Source organism: Bos indicus x Bos taurus, chromosome 23, assembly GCF_003369695.1.
Source record: "Bos indicus x Bos taurus breed Angus x Brahman F1 hybrid chromosome 23, Bos_hybrid_MaternalHap_v2.0, whole genome shotgun sequence".
In the NCBI taxonomy this organism is placed as follows: Eukaryota; Metazoa; Chordata; class Mammalia; order Artiodactyla; family Bovidae; genus Bos; species Bos indicus x Bos taurus.
In genome coordinates this window covers 46,450,216-46,465,305 of record NC_040098.1, presented here as the reverse complement: position 1 = coordinate 46,465,305, position 15,090 = coordinate 46,450,216, and the positions used below count along the sequence as shown (strand labels likewise).

The following is a 15,090-nucleotide window of genomic DNA, read 5'->3' as shown; positions in this document are numbered from 1 at the left end:
CTCTCTTTGTCGTTACTGTTCAGTTGCTAACTCTTGTCCGACTCTCTGTGACCCCATGGACTACAGCCCGCCAGGCTGCTCTGTCCACAGGATTCTCCAGGCAAGAGTGGGTTGCCATCTCCTTCTCCAGGGGATCTTCCGGACCCAGGGATGGAACTTGAGTCTCCTGCACTGGCAGGTGGATTCTTTCCCAGAACCACCAAGGAAGCTGGACGTGACCTCTGCTGGCACCCATGTAATACAACACACTCCCAGAAGTGAACGTGCTGGCAACGTTTATTTACATTACACTCCCTCAAGAATCTGTATTTATACACACAATCCAGTGCCTTCCTGCGAGAACTTTTTAAACAAAAACAAAATAAGACACAATGAATATGATAGTTGGTAGCTTAATCAGCATCTTGCTCTTGGGGGGTCTTGTCTGGGATTTCTGAGTATACCGTATCGAGAGGCTGCCAGTGGCTATTCATGAGAGATTGGTAGAGCTCTTCACTTTTCACCATAAATTCTTTGTTGAGTTCCTCAATATTCAAGTGGAGATTTGGATCTGCACAAGCCAATAATACATAGGGGAGAAAAATAGAGTTTTACAGGACACATATTAGAAATGGCTTAAAACTAGAGCTTTTAAAAAACATCAGCAGGAAATAGTGCAGATATTTAATGTTAGTTTTTTAAATGGTGTGTTTCCTTTCGTTAAGACTTTAAAAATAGAAACTGAAGCTACAAGAGCAGTGCTACTGGATTCAATGAGTAGATGGTGGGAGAAATGGAGAAAATGGACAGAATTAAGAGATAATTTGGAAACGAATGGACAGTACTTGGAAATGCATTCAACTTGGAGCAGAAGAGAGAGGAAGGGTGGGGGGCGAGTCTTGAGTTTCTAGCTTGAGGACCTGGGTGGATATGACCCCAAGGACTGAGCCAGGACCAGATCCCTAAGACAGGGTTCTAAAAAATAAACGTGCTGCTTCATCTGTTCAGTTAAGAGAATGATAGAAACGAAGAAATGGTTTATAACAATTAATTCAGAAACTGAGGGAGGGAGACCTACGTTGGAACTTTCTGGTAGGATCTCTCCGTTTATAGCCAGCTCAGTGAATGAGGGACCTGGGAAAAGGGCTAGTTTTGTTTTCAACTAAACATAAGGCTTCTGTTACCTTCTAGTGAATCTTCATCTTGGTTTTCAGCTAGAGATGTGGTTTCCTACAATGAAAATCAGTATGTTTAAAAATTTTTTTTTACTTAAAGGGTTGCTATTGACACTTTCCTGGAAGAATTTAGCTCTCAAAAATAGTATCTACAACACTAAAATCCCTTTTGATCAAATTTTATTTTGAATTTTGATTAAAAGAGACTTTAAATGACAAAATACTACAATTATGCAACAGATGAGCTGAGCCCATAGAAGAAAACTCACACAGGAGGAGCACTGGTCAAAGGCACCTGCCTTCTCTGAAGTTTCAGGGATCTAAGTGGCCCCCTGGGGTCTGGGGGGCAGGAACCAGACCGCAAGGACCCTGGCATCAGACTCCACAATCCCTGCACCCAGACCTGCACCTGGAGCTCTGCCCTTCCTTCCGGGTGACAATCTGCAAAGTCTCCATGGGCACATATCCCTCGAGGCCTTCCAATCCCATCCCAACCCCGTGGCTCAGCTAAGGACCAGACGGTAGCTGCTGAGGAAACGCAGAGGCTACAGGAAAGTAAACCAATCCATCATCTTCTCAGGTGAGGAAGCACCCCCCAAACAGATCTTGGTTAGTTACTCCAGACTCCATGGGCTCTCTAGGGGCAGTGTAAGTTATTACCATTCCTCTCTACAGGCACCGGTGGCTCAGCAGTACAGAATCTGCCCACTACGCAGGACACCTGGGCTCGATCCCTGGGTCGGGAAGATCCCCTGGAGACAGGAATGACTACCCACTCCAGTATTCTTGCCTGGAGAATCCCATGGACAGAGGAGCCTGGCAGGCTACAGTCCATGGGGTCAGAAGGAGTCGGACACGACTGAGTGACTAAGCACACAGCACACACACATATCAGGGAGCAGAATCCAGGCTGAGGGAAATTCAAGGGGATTTCTCCAGGGCATGGAGAAAGGAAAAAGATGTCCCCATACCGGACACGCGCCCAACGCAGTATCTATGCCAGGGAGAGATACCTTGGGTGGAAGCGAAGTCTCAGAGGGGTGTCCAGAGGTCTCACACGCAGAATAAAGGTTGGGTCCATTTCCACCCGCCCCGAGGCCAGAGCTGTAGCCAGGAGGGTAACCGCCCTGCTGTTGCTCGTACCGGCTGCCGAAGGGGTGAGGCTGGCAGGATGGGAAGTCTGGCTTCACTCTAAGAGCAGCGGGGAGAAGAGGGAAAGGACATCAACAGCCAAGGCAGAATCGCTCAAAGCCCTAGGACTCGATTCTTCTTTCTCCAAGTAAGGAGGGTGTCCGCTTTCACTAAGAACACCTATTTCCAAAGCGGTAGTTTGTCAATTGCCAAACTGTGTTACAAAACAGAACACTATCCGCCTTTTCATTCAGAACAGGAAAAATCGGCGCACCTTTGCCAATACCAGTAATAAGTATCCTGTTGAGTTGAGCCCAGACCTGCAAAACTCTCCTGTCCAGCCATTTATCCAGACCCTTGATAAAAGGACTGGGAATCCACAGTTCTAACCCCCGCATCAAAGATCCCAGCCCCTGGTCTAAACCCTCTCAAGCCCACTAATAGCACTTCCAGCTGCCTCAGAAATACCTGCAGTGATCATTCCTGCCAGGTAATTAATTCCTTGACTTTCAGGTGGGTTAAGGAGTGGGTGCGGACAGGCAGGAGTGTATTGGAGTCACCTGGAGGAGCCCCTGCAAACTGTGGGGTGGGCTTTGAGCTGCCTGCCTCCTCCCCCAACTGTCAGATCCTGGGAAGCTGTCAGAAAGGGGAGGTTGGGGCAGAAAGGGAGTGTGTGGTGGGCAACTACGAAGCACACAGAAGTCTCCAGCCCCCACACAATAATGTGTAAGGGAGTCACTTTTACTCATTAAAAGCTTAAGACAAAGACTACAGCTTGCTGTTTCTCTCCTCAGTTATCTGCAAAGAATGACCACTGGAACCAGCGTCCAGTGGACTTTCCTTTAAACGCCCACTGCAGGCTGAAATCAGCATCCTAACCAGCTGGCGGGAAGAAGTGCTCTCTCTCTCTCACACACACCCCCGCCAACCACAGAAGTGCTATCTCACACACACACCCCCTAACCAACACACACACACCCCTAATCAACACACACACACCCCTAACCAACACACACACACCCCTAACCAACACACACACCCCCACCAACCACAGAAGTGCTGTGTCTCTCTCACACACACACACACACACACCCCGCCCGCCGCTAACCAGCTGGTGGAAAGAAGTGCTCTCTCTCTCTCACACACACCCTAACCACAGAAGTGGTGCTATCTCACACACACACCCATAGCTTAATGCAACTATGGAAAAATTTTCAAAGAAATATCTCTGTAAGTTAGTAGTTTTTTTAAAGCACAACAAACTGCTTCCTAAACTTTAAGGCCCATTCAAATTACCTGAGTGTGTTTACAATGTGGGTTTGAATTCTATCTGGAGGGGAGCCTGAGGTTCTGCCAGTTTCCATGCACTTTGAGCAACAAGTCTACACAAAATGTCAAAACCTAAGAAAATAACTTTTGAGTCTAAACAGGGACACATAGGGCCTGGCCATTTCCTTGTTAATGGAAATGGCTTGTTAATAACTAGTTAACTTGTTAATAACGAGCCCACTATTCAAATGCTTGTGTGCATGCTAAGATCGCTTTAGTTGTGTCTGACTCTTTGTGACCCTCTGGGCTGTAGCCCACCAGGCTCCTCTGTCCATGGAATTCTTCAGGCAAAACTGGAATGCATTGCCATGCCTTCCTCCAGGGGATCTTCCTGACCTAGGACTCGAACCCAAGTCTGTTATGTCTCCTGGCAGGTGGATTCTTTACCACTAGGGCCACCTTGGAAGCCCCATTCAAATGTTTAATGTAGTTTCTATTTACCTGTAATGTGAAAAATAATCATCATGAAGAATTCTAATCGTTCAACCATTCACCATCACTTACTGAGCCCCTCCTATACACAACGCAGGTGCCTGGCATTGGTGCCACAGTGGAGCTGATACTCTAGTAATGTGATTTCCCTGTGTGTTCAAGGGAGATGTTGTTGATTAGCAGCTGTGCACACACACTTAGGGGCCACCCAATATCCAGTTTCCTTTTCTTCCTTAATAATAGAACCTAGATTTTATTTCGAAGTAGCAATGTGCCTTGTGGCCAGGTGGCCAAAGTCGAGCTAATAAGATGTAAATAGCACCATCACAAGGGGGCTGAGGAAAGCTTTGTGGGCAGAGGGAGTCTGCTTAGCTGGAAGGTGTTTGTTGCTGTCGTTTTCTGCCCTTCTCACAGGTCGAGAGCCGAGATTACAGATGTGATGGATGAAACCAAAAGACCTCTGCATCTCTCCTGGCCTATGAGTGATATCAAAGGGGAAGTCACACAACCAAACACAGGATCTTAAAGAGTAAACAGGTCAGGGTCCCTGATGACTGGAGACTCCCTGTACCAGCACTGGACCAACCTGCCTCTAAAAGCCTTTGTCTTAAGAAAGAAATCTCGTTTAAGCCACTGCTGTAAATTGCCTGAAATTAAAAATAATTGTCGGGGCTTCCATGATGGCTCAGGGCTAAAGAATCTGCCTGTAATGCCGAAGATATGGGTTCAATCCGTGGGTTGGGAAGATCCCCTGGAGGAGGAAATGGCTACCTGTTGAGGTCTTTTAATGGACCGGAACCTGGTGGTCCAGAGTTGACCGATAAGAAAGTAATGGAAAGAGAAAGAGGCTGATATTCCTTGGTTTACACAGAAAGCCTATAAAGTCCCTGACACGGGGCTTGCTCTGTTCACGGAGGCCTCAGGCGCCCTCTCGATGGGGTGACGGCGCAGAGCACCTTCGCAAGGTCTTAGACACCCAAGCAGGAAAGTGAACTCAGAGAGCCTCTGTGCTCCAAAGAAATAGCCTGGGAGACAGAGGGAGAGAGAGGGAGAGAGAAAGCAAGACATGGGGACCAAAGCTCTGATGGAGCAAAGGTGTTTTAATCAACATGGTGTGGGCATACATACTGTAGTTATTCTCAGCAAAGATAAAGATTAAAATTCCAGACTTACAAAACATAGGCGATCCATATTAAAGAGAGAGAGTTGTAAATAATCATTTTTAACATATGGTTCATAAAAAGGAAGAGGGTACTTATCACCGTATTGAAAAACTAACGAAGGAAATGCCTGGATTCCTCAGCACCACCCCTGCCCCCCCCCACCCTCCCAACCCCCCGCCAGAGGCTTGCCTCTCAATTCCTGAATATTCAGGAATTAATAAGGAACAGAGAATTCCTGACAGATCCAAAACAGCACACAGGAAGCCTCCTGTTAAATGCTTCCTGACAATTCCCCCTATTTTATTATACTCTTAAAAAAAAAAAAAACGTCCAGACCCAATGAGTTTGGTTAGCATTAACCAACCTTATAGAAAGGCGACGGTAAACAACAAATATAATTATCAAGACAATCACCAAAGTTACAGTTCCAGACCTGATAGTGGTAATACTTTGAAACCATCTTCGTGGGTCTAGCCAGATAATTTGTTCAGCTAAAGTTTCCAAATTAGGGGAAGAGGGCAGATTTTTAGAAAAAGTTTTAAAGATTTCCTTTTTGCAGTAAATGTACATTCAGAGAGGCATTATCATGTATATTTTGTAAATGAAATTTGATTTGTACCCAGTTGTAGGCACTGTGATTGAATTGAACAGGCACAACACAAAATTGAGTAGCTAAAATAAATAGAGGAGTTAAGTATTGGAGAAGGAAATGGCAACGCACTCCAGTGTTCTTGCCTGGATAATCCCAGGGACGGGGAAGCCTGGTGGGCTGCCGTCTATGGGGTCGCACAGAGTTGGACACAACTGAAGTGACTTAGCAGTAGCAATAGCAAGACAAGTATATAGTTTGCAATTAATACAAGTTATGGAACGTAAAGTCTTATTAAATTGTAAACTTCCTATAGCTGTAACAAAAGGGAGTGGGACATGGGCTTGTATGAAGTATGACCGATTACAGCAAAAGAGATAGTTACTATGACCACGACAGGTCTCTGTGAAATGTCCGGTCCAAGTTCCAAATTTTTCGGTGTTCGCAGCAAGTTTCCAAATGTCCCATTGTTCAGGCTCAATGTGTTTATCCAGGGCAGTTCAAGGAGGGCGGGGGGGGGGGGGGGGGGGGGGGGGCGGCGGGGCGGGGCGGGGGAGTGCCATTCCACCATTAAGCCAGCCAAGAAATCCTTTGTCATGGTAATGTTTCATAAGTAACCTTTTACATAATGTTTTTTGTTCTTTCCCTAACGTTTCAGTGGAGAAGGCAATGGCAACCCACTCCAGTACTCTTGCCTAGAAAATCCCATGGATGGAGGGGCCTGGTAGGCTGCAGTCCATGGGGTCGCTAAGAGTTGGACACGACTGAGCGACTTCACTTTCACTTTTCACTTTCAGGCATTGGAGAAGGAAATGGCAACCCACTCCAGTGTTCTTGCCTGGAGAATCCCAGGGACTGAGAGCCTGGTGGGCTGCCGTCTATGGGGTCACACAGTTGGATACGACTGAAGCGACTTAGCAGCTAACTTTTCAGTAGTGTAAACGTGGTTCACAGTAAATAACCCAAGCTACGTCGGAAGGGCTTCTTTTGGAGGCAGGACAAAAACCCAAGTTTGTTGTTTATGCGTAGTACTGCTGGGCCCTTGAACAGGGAAAAGACTTCATAGCCTAAAGAAATGTTAATTAGTTTTCCTTCCTCCCCAGGGTGTGATGGCTCCTCCTACTAGGGAGGGGGCATATGTAGTCAGTAGCTGAAACGACTGGTCCTCTCTCTGCTCATTCGACCACCTGTAATAGAGATGGGTTGGGGATTAGTTGAGCTTGAGCGGGGGTGGGGGGGTGGGTGGTACAGGCCAAAAGACTGAGCATTGCCAGAATGTATTCAGGATTCCCAGGCAATCCCTATCGAGAGACCAAATTTTCAGCTCGATTAGTAAGGGTTTTTATTTGTCCCCAAGTGGGGAGATAATGGGGGTGATGCCGCTGAGGGCGGTGCTTTCTGGAGATCTTTAGAGCGGACATAGCCCGTATCAGAATTTCTTCTTCCTGGGGGTCTTGTTGTTTCATCTCCATTTTGAATGCTGGGGCCCCCCTTGGGTTGAATCTTCTGAAGAGGTTAAAAAAATTTTTAAACAAATAAAGCTATATTAACGATAGTTATAGGTTTAGAAAATATCTTATGTTGGAATCTAGTAAAGTCTGCTTTAGTTAAGACAGTAGCGCACCTTGTGTATTCCCCCTTTTAAAATTTTTTGTATTTGTAACTTTAGTGTGTGATGTGTTTGACTCTGTCTTGTGCCTGTGGGTTATAAGGAATACCTGTAATATGTTTAATAGAAAAATACTGTAAAAATTGTTTAAAGTCTCTACAAATATGGGCAGGGCCATTGTCTGTTTTTATGGAACTAGGAGTTTCCATTACTGTAAAACAAGCTAGTAAGTGAGTTATAATGTTTTGTGTAGCCTCACCGCGAAGAGGTGTGGCCCAAATAAAAGCATTAGGTTGTAAACCGCGAGGCTTAATACCTTGTGTGATGGATAGAGGCCTGTTAGGAGACGCCATTTGTTAGATTTCTTTTTTATAACAAAAATAGGAGAGTTCCAAGGAGAACAAGATTCCTCAATATGCTTTAATTCTAGTTGTGTATCTATAAGTTCCTTAGCCGCCTGTAATTTCTCTTTCGTGAGGGGCCACACTGCTCTGTCCAAGTACGCTCGTCATTTTTCCAAGTTATTTTAATAATTGTATTGTTTGTTAAATGAGCAGTGGCCTCTAGGAAAAATGTGGAATGTATATCTGAGTTTGTCGTATCTTATATCTTTTTATTAAAAGCATCTATCTTACCTTTTTTAGCAACTATGAAGTGTCTTGTATATTAGCATTTTATAGATTGGTGAGTATATTAATTGTATCATATTACGATATATATATTCATTATACATATATTATACATTATATATTAATAGTTTGAAATCTCTAGTTTTTATGTAAGAAAAACTTTTTGTAAGAGGAAGTTAATGTTTAGTAATTAATGTTTCAAAATCTTATTTGGAAATGACCTAGTTATTTAATAAACTTGTATTATTTAGTTCAGTACAGCTCTAGAAATTTAAGTTATACCAATCCCAAGAGATTATTTTAGATTATAATAATAGATTATTCTATTAAAAAGTAATTATTTTAATAGAGTTTATCTAAAAGTTTTTATCTCATTTATATATATAGTTACCTTTTTGTTGACAAATTTAGTTTACCTTAAACCTAGGCATAATAAAAGTATTATATAATGTTGATGACTTAAGACATGTCTTAATTAGATTAGCAATTATATTCAAATTATATTTATATTTAAATAAACATTATTAAACATTTTTCAGTTCACGTGAATTTTAATTTAAATAGAGCTCATTAACTTCATATTATCTAAAAACAAAGCTGGTATATCAACAGCAGCACTTCCCGATGTTGAGGGTTTGAGGGAAAAGATGGAATTTGCCCCAGTTTTTGTTGAAGGGGACCTGGGTGGGTCCCCTGTTTGGAGTTTCTCGGAATACGTTTCCCTTTAATGTCAAATTTAGATTTACAATCTTGGGCCCAATGCAGTCCTCTACAGCAGCGAGGACAGATTTTTGGAGGTTTTTTAATTTTTATATATATATATTTTTTAGCTTTCTTAGAGCAGTCCCTTTTTAAATGGTTCTTATTTCCAAATGTAAAGCATCCTTCATTTTCCTTTCTTAAGGCAGCAACCACTGTTTCAGCTATCATTTGCATCTTTTGAGTTTCTAATCCTAGATTGCGACAAGCCTTCAAATAGTAATACTCCATGTCTCACGAAATGGAGCTATAGCTTTTTGGCATTCCTGATTTGCATTTTCATAAGCAAGTAATTTCTCTAGTTGCCTTTTGGCTTCTTCTCCAATTACAGTATGCGAAATAGCAGTTTGTAATCTATCTAAAAAATCAGCATATGTTTTATTAAGTCCCTGACCTTTAAGTGATGAAGTAAAGTAGCAAAGTGATGGGGCTTTCCAGCCGTTTTACCTATCTCTTAGTACTTACCGGCCTCAGTGGGCCCTGGGGTCACTCCATCCGTCCGAATCTGCATATGTATACCAAGCTCCTGTTCTGGGCACCACTTGGTGAGGTCCTTTAATGGACCGGAACCTGGTGGTCCGGAGTCAGCCAATAAGAAAGTAAAGGATAGAGAAAGAGGCTGATATTCCTTGGTTTACGCAGAAAGCCAATAAAGCCCCTGCACGGGGCTTGCTCTGTTCACGGAGGCCTCAGGCGCCTTCTCGATGGGGTGAAGGCACAGAGCGCCTTCTACAGAGGGTCTTAGAAGCCAGGGCAGTAAAGTGAACTAGAGAGCCTCTGCACTCCAAAGGAACAGCCTGAGAGAGAGAGAAAGCAAGCAAGACACGGGGACCAAAGCTCCGATGGAGCAAAGGTGTTTTAATCAACATGGTGTGGGCATATATACTGTAGTTATTCTCAGCAAAGATAAAGATTAAAATTCCAGACTTAAAAAACATAGGCAATCCATATTAAACAGAGAGAGAGTTGTAAATAATCACTTTTACCATATGGTTCATAAAAAGGAAGAGGGTACTTATTAACGTATAGAAAAACTAAGGAAGGAAATGCCTGGATTCCTCAGCCCCCTGGGAGAGGCTTGCCTCTCCTAATTCCTGAATATTCAGGAATTAATAAGGAACAGAGAATTCCTGACAGATCCAGAACAGCATACAGGAAGCCTCCTGTTAAATGCTTCCTGACAGCTACCCACTCCAGTATTCTTGCCTGGAGAATCCCATGGATGGAGGAGTCTGGGGGACAACAGTCCATGGGGCTGCAAAGATTCAGATACAGCTGAGCAGAGCACAGCAGCAATGGGCATAGTTAACGAGAATTGGCGGCGAGGAGTGGAAAATTGAAAGAAACATTAAAAAATAGTAATTTCCTAAAATGTTTAATACCATTTTGAAGGTTATTTTCCATTAACAGCTATTAGAGCTATATTCCATGTTGTACAATACACCCTTGAGCCAATCTTAACCCAACAGTTTGTGCCTCCCCTGCCCCCCCGACCCCACCCAACACACACTGTAATACTGGTTTGTTCTCTGTTATCTGGGAGCCTGCTTTTTTTTTTTTTTTTTTGCTGTATTCACAGTTTATTGAATTTTTTAGAAAAAAACTATTCTTAAATATTGTAGCAGCTTAGAAATCAAACTTCATGTTATCAGTTAAGATTCTTTCAGAAAAGCATTATCTTTTTTCCTTCTCTTATTTTGGACTTTTTTAGACAATGAAAATGTTTTCTATGAGTGAGAGATGGAGCTGTAGCGGGAAAGGAATGTGGGAGCTGACCCTTCGTGATACGGTGGTAGGAGGCTGGGATTTGCGAGGAAGTCTTTAAGGCATGTTGCACCCACCCAGGAAGACGGCAGGGGCCAGATGCTATGAGCAAGACTCCAGAGACGAAGATGGACATTCAGGCAGAATTTTAGATGATGGTGACAAGGAAGAGTTCACAAATATTGCTTTGATCTCCAAAAGTCTCAAATGCAAACCTCCCATAGTTCACCTGATTATTCTCATGAAGCAGGTGAAACAATTTCTTTCAGGTCTGGGTCTAGGGAAAGTAGCCCACTTTCTGTCTCCCTGAGCTCTACATGCAGAGGAGATCAAAGTCCTCTGAGAATACAAGCACACGCACTCTCTGTAGTCCTCAAATTTAACAGACTTGCTACCTATGACACTGTGAAAGGAGTGTAACAGTGCAGCATTAGACTCACATGAGATTTTTAACAAGGCCAATTTCTCTCCACAGTATCCTGCTTTTAGCTCAGTATATCGACCTTCTAACCACCCTCACCCACCCCGCAAAACAAAGACTGGCTTTTTTTCTTTAGCAAACCAAACAAAGCCAAGTGCTTACTAAACACTGGTTGAATGAATGAATAAATCAATGCCTGGCTCAAGCGCAAAAAGCTTTTCTATCAATAATATAAACGCAAAACTAAAAACCCCATTGTGCTTTAGAGTTAATAAGCCCTATCGTGCAGGGGTTGGTGGTTTCTTGGCAATTGCAGTTTTCTGAGAATGAGACTGAATGGCTTTTGCCACCCTGTGTTTGGAAAGAGAACACGCGGCTTGGCAGGAAGTATGCTGTTTGAATCCACTTGAGTAGGTGTATATTGCATTGTGTGTTTTTCTTTAGACAGAGAAAAACCACTTTTCTTCTTCGTTAAGAGACAACACTGGAGCCCAAGGAGAAGTGAAAGGAGCAGCAACACCACAGTCTCCTGCTGCCGAGCTGTGTGGTTGTGGGAGAGTTTTGGACCGACTTCTCCATTTATATCCTCAGACCAGATTAGAGTATTTTAGCTTTAGAGGCATTAATCTTTTTGAAAATGTGACGAAATCCTACGAATGCTCTCTTCCATAAACGAACGCATACAATTCTGAGTATAATTTCAGGGCATTCACAAGTCCCAAAACTTATCCATCAATTCTCCCACGTTAGGAGCCCCAGGACCAGATGCTCCAAGGTCTTCTAAGCTCTATGCCTAGCTCCACTAACTTTTTACAATTAAAAAAATAAGAGGAGGAAAAACCATTTTACACTTATGTCGCGTGCACTGTGGTTTTCACGCTATTCTAAACGTCTCCAGGTTGGAGCAGAAGACTTTCTTAAGCCACAAGGCTCTTCTCTAAAATGTGACTTTACCGTACTTCACTCCAATAAAACTTAATTAAAAATAAAATGTGACAGATACTTAAGCAGGTAAAAGTGTGACAATCCATGTACCAGATTGTAATTGACAAGCATAGTAATAGATGCTGACTATGATAATTACCCTGTTATCATGACATGTTAAAATTAATTTCAAATGAATGCTAATTCTTTACAAACAGCATTTGAAATTTCACTGGGGTAATGAGGCGGGGCACCAGGGGGATTCCTGAAGCAACAAAATACATAGAGCACATGATTCTGAAACAATTTTATTCAGTGTTCCTTTTCTTTTTGCATGAGAGACTACCACTTCCCCCTAAAATAAAGATATGCGAAGAGTCATGTATTTAAAAAGAAAATTAGACTTCAAGAAATGTCCTCCTTACTTCATCCCATGCCCAGGGGACACCCCTACAGCAATTCACACGCCTCTGATTTAGTGGTTCTTTGATAGAAGAGCCACCAGAAAAACAAGCAAGATACAAAAAAAGAATTTAAAAAGTAAAACAATTTGGGACTAACATAATAACATAACTAGCAAAGTGAAGGAATTACAGCTGTATCTCCTTTTTTTTTTTGTACTTCAATTTATTGTCCTTTATAGATCCAGCTTTTTTAAAAAACACAAATCAAAGTTTCTGGCAACCCTGCACGGAGCAAGGCTATCAGCACCACTTCCCAACAGCATTTGATTCCTTTGGGTCCCTCTGTCTTATTTTGGTAATTCTTAGAATATTTCAAACTTGATCATTATTAGTCTATTTTGTATGGTGATCAGTGATCTCTGATGTTGCTACTAGGACTTGTTAAGCCTCAAGTGATAGGACTTTTTAGCAATAAAATATTTTTCAATTAAAGACTATGCCTTTCTTAGACATAATGGTGAAAGTAAAAGTGGCTCAGTCATGTCCAACTCTTTGAGACCCCATGGACTGTCCACGTAATTCTCCAGGTCAGAATACTGGAGTGGGTGGCCTTTCCCTTCTCTAGAGCATTTTCCCAACCCAGGTATCGAACCCGGGTCTCCTGCACTGCAGGTGGATTCTTTACCAACTGAGCTACCAGGGAAGCCCAAGACTAATGGGATTGCACACTATAATAGAGTGCAGTATAATATACACCTAACATTGGGAAAGAAAAGATTTTGTGTGACACGTTACTTGGAGGGTCTGGAAATGAACCTGCAATCTTTCTCACCTGTGCCAGTACTGTCCAACAGTGAACACAGTTTTCAAGAGACTGAGAATGAGCTGGACTTCAGTATTTCAGTGCCTGAGGAGTCCCAACATGTACAGACGCCAAAGCGCGCAGAAGGCTTTCCTTGTGCTGAAATGACAACCAAAATAACCTCATTTGTACAAGACCCAAACCAGCATCGATTAAAACAAATCCGAGTTAAACACGTACTGACGATTCAGAACATCGGTGAACAAACGTCCTCAGAGACAAGAGGCTAAGCGCTACAGGCCTGTACTACAGTCTAAAGGGGATGGGGGTGAGTTGACAAAAGTCGCAGCAACGTATGTTTCAACCTCCCATAGTCATATTCACCGGTAGGGAGCTTCAGTCGTGTCCAACTCTTTGCGACCCCATGAATCACAGCACGCCAGGCCTCCCTGTCCATCACCAACTCCCGGAGTTCACTCAAACTCACGTCCATTAAGTCAGTGATGCCATCCAACCATCTCATCCTCTGTCGTCCCCTTCTCCTCCTTCCCCCAATCCCTCCCAGCATCAGTCTTTTCCAATGAGTCAACTCTTCGCATAGGTGGCCAAAGAACTGGAGTTTCAGCTTTAGCATCCTTCCTTTCAAAGAAATCCCAGGGCTGATCTCCTTCAGAATGGACTGGTTGGATCTCCTTGCAGTCCAAGGGACTCTCAAGAGTCTTCTCCAACATCACAGTTCAAAAGCATCAATTCTTCAGCGCTCAGCCTTCTTCACAGTCCAACTCTCACATCCATACATGACCACAGGAAAAACCATAGCCTTGACTAGACGAACCTTTGTTGGCAAAGTAATGTCTCTGCTTTTGAATATGCTATCTAGGTTGGTCATAACTTTATTTCCAAGGAGTAAGCGTCATTTACGCTCCGATATTTACTCTGTTGGAAGTCTGTACGAAGCTGTCCTTTCTGACACATCTCTGAATCTTTATATTTCACGAAAATCTCAAATCTAAACTACGACTATCTTTGCTTTCATTGCGGCTCAAGACAGTAAAGAATCTGCCTGCAAGGCGGGAGACCCGGGTTCGAGCCCTGGGTTGGGAAGATCCCCTGGAGTAGGGAAAGGCTACCCACTGCAGTATTCTTGGGCTTCCTTTGTGGCTCGGCTGGTAAAGAATCCGCCTGCATTGCGGGAGACCTGGGTTAGATCCCTGGGTCGGGAGATTCCCTGGAATAGGGAAAGGTTACCCACTGCAGTATTCTTGCCTGGAGAATCCCATGGACACAGGAGACGGGACAGAGTCGGACACGACTGAGCAACTCATACTGGCTTTTATTACCGTTTGACTTTGCAGCTAACTCGGGAAAGGTGGTGAAAAGAAATTAAATGAGATTGCCTTCCGGAAACTCACCAAGGATGACTAGACCCGTCATCTTCCAAGTACTGTCTTTACTCCCCTCGGGTAAAGGGTCTTTGTCCTTCTCAGGAATGTGCCACAACGTTGGCCGACGAGTCCTTAAGGGTTCGTCAAGCCATAACCAAGAAGGAAGAAAAGGTGCTGGGCGAGATTATGCGGCCCGGGCGGGAGCGCGGGAACCGGACCCCTCCGATCAAGGCGAACCCTAAAGGCCACCCCTCCTCCTCCAGTTACAGAGAATGAGAGCGAGAAACGGCTTCCAGCACAAGTAGGAGACATAGCTCCCTACTCGCCATCGCAGCCCGAAATCCACAGACACACGTCTCGCTGCTGCGCCGGGCGCGCTCTCCGACTCCCGCCCTGACCGGAAGTGCCCGCCCCTTCCGTAGACGCCCCGGAAACGGGGGGCCTCCGCAGAGGCTGTCTAGCCCACTCGCCTCGGAAGCGCCTAGCGCAAGGCTCCCTCGAAAATGCTTGCTGGCCCCCAGGTTTTTTTCCCTCCTTGAAATGAGCAACCTCGTCAAGGGGCGTCCTTCCTTATTCCCTCCTTGGAAATTCCGCC

General features: G+C 43.9%; 1 long non-coding RNA gene across 1 annotated transcript; it reads right to left on the bottom strand.

Moving 5' to 3' along the window:
• Positions 1-258: 258 nt before the first annotated feature.
• LOC113881259 lies at positions 259-14,905 on the bottom strand. The gene is made up of 5 exons (XR_003507983.1): positions 14,523-14,905; positions 13,141-13,269; positions 2,168-2,345; positions 1,164-1,209; positions 259-550 (listed from the first exon to the last, which is right to left on the bottom strand). It is a non-coding gene; the product is annotated as an uncharacterized LOC113881259 (long non-coding RNA).
• Between the last annotated feature and the right edge of the window lie 185 nt (positions 14,906-15,090).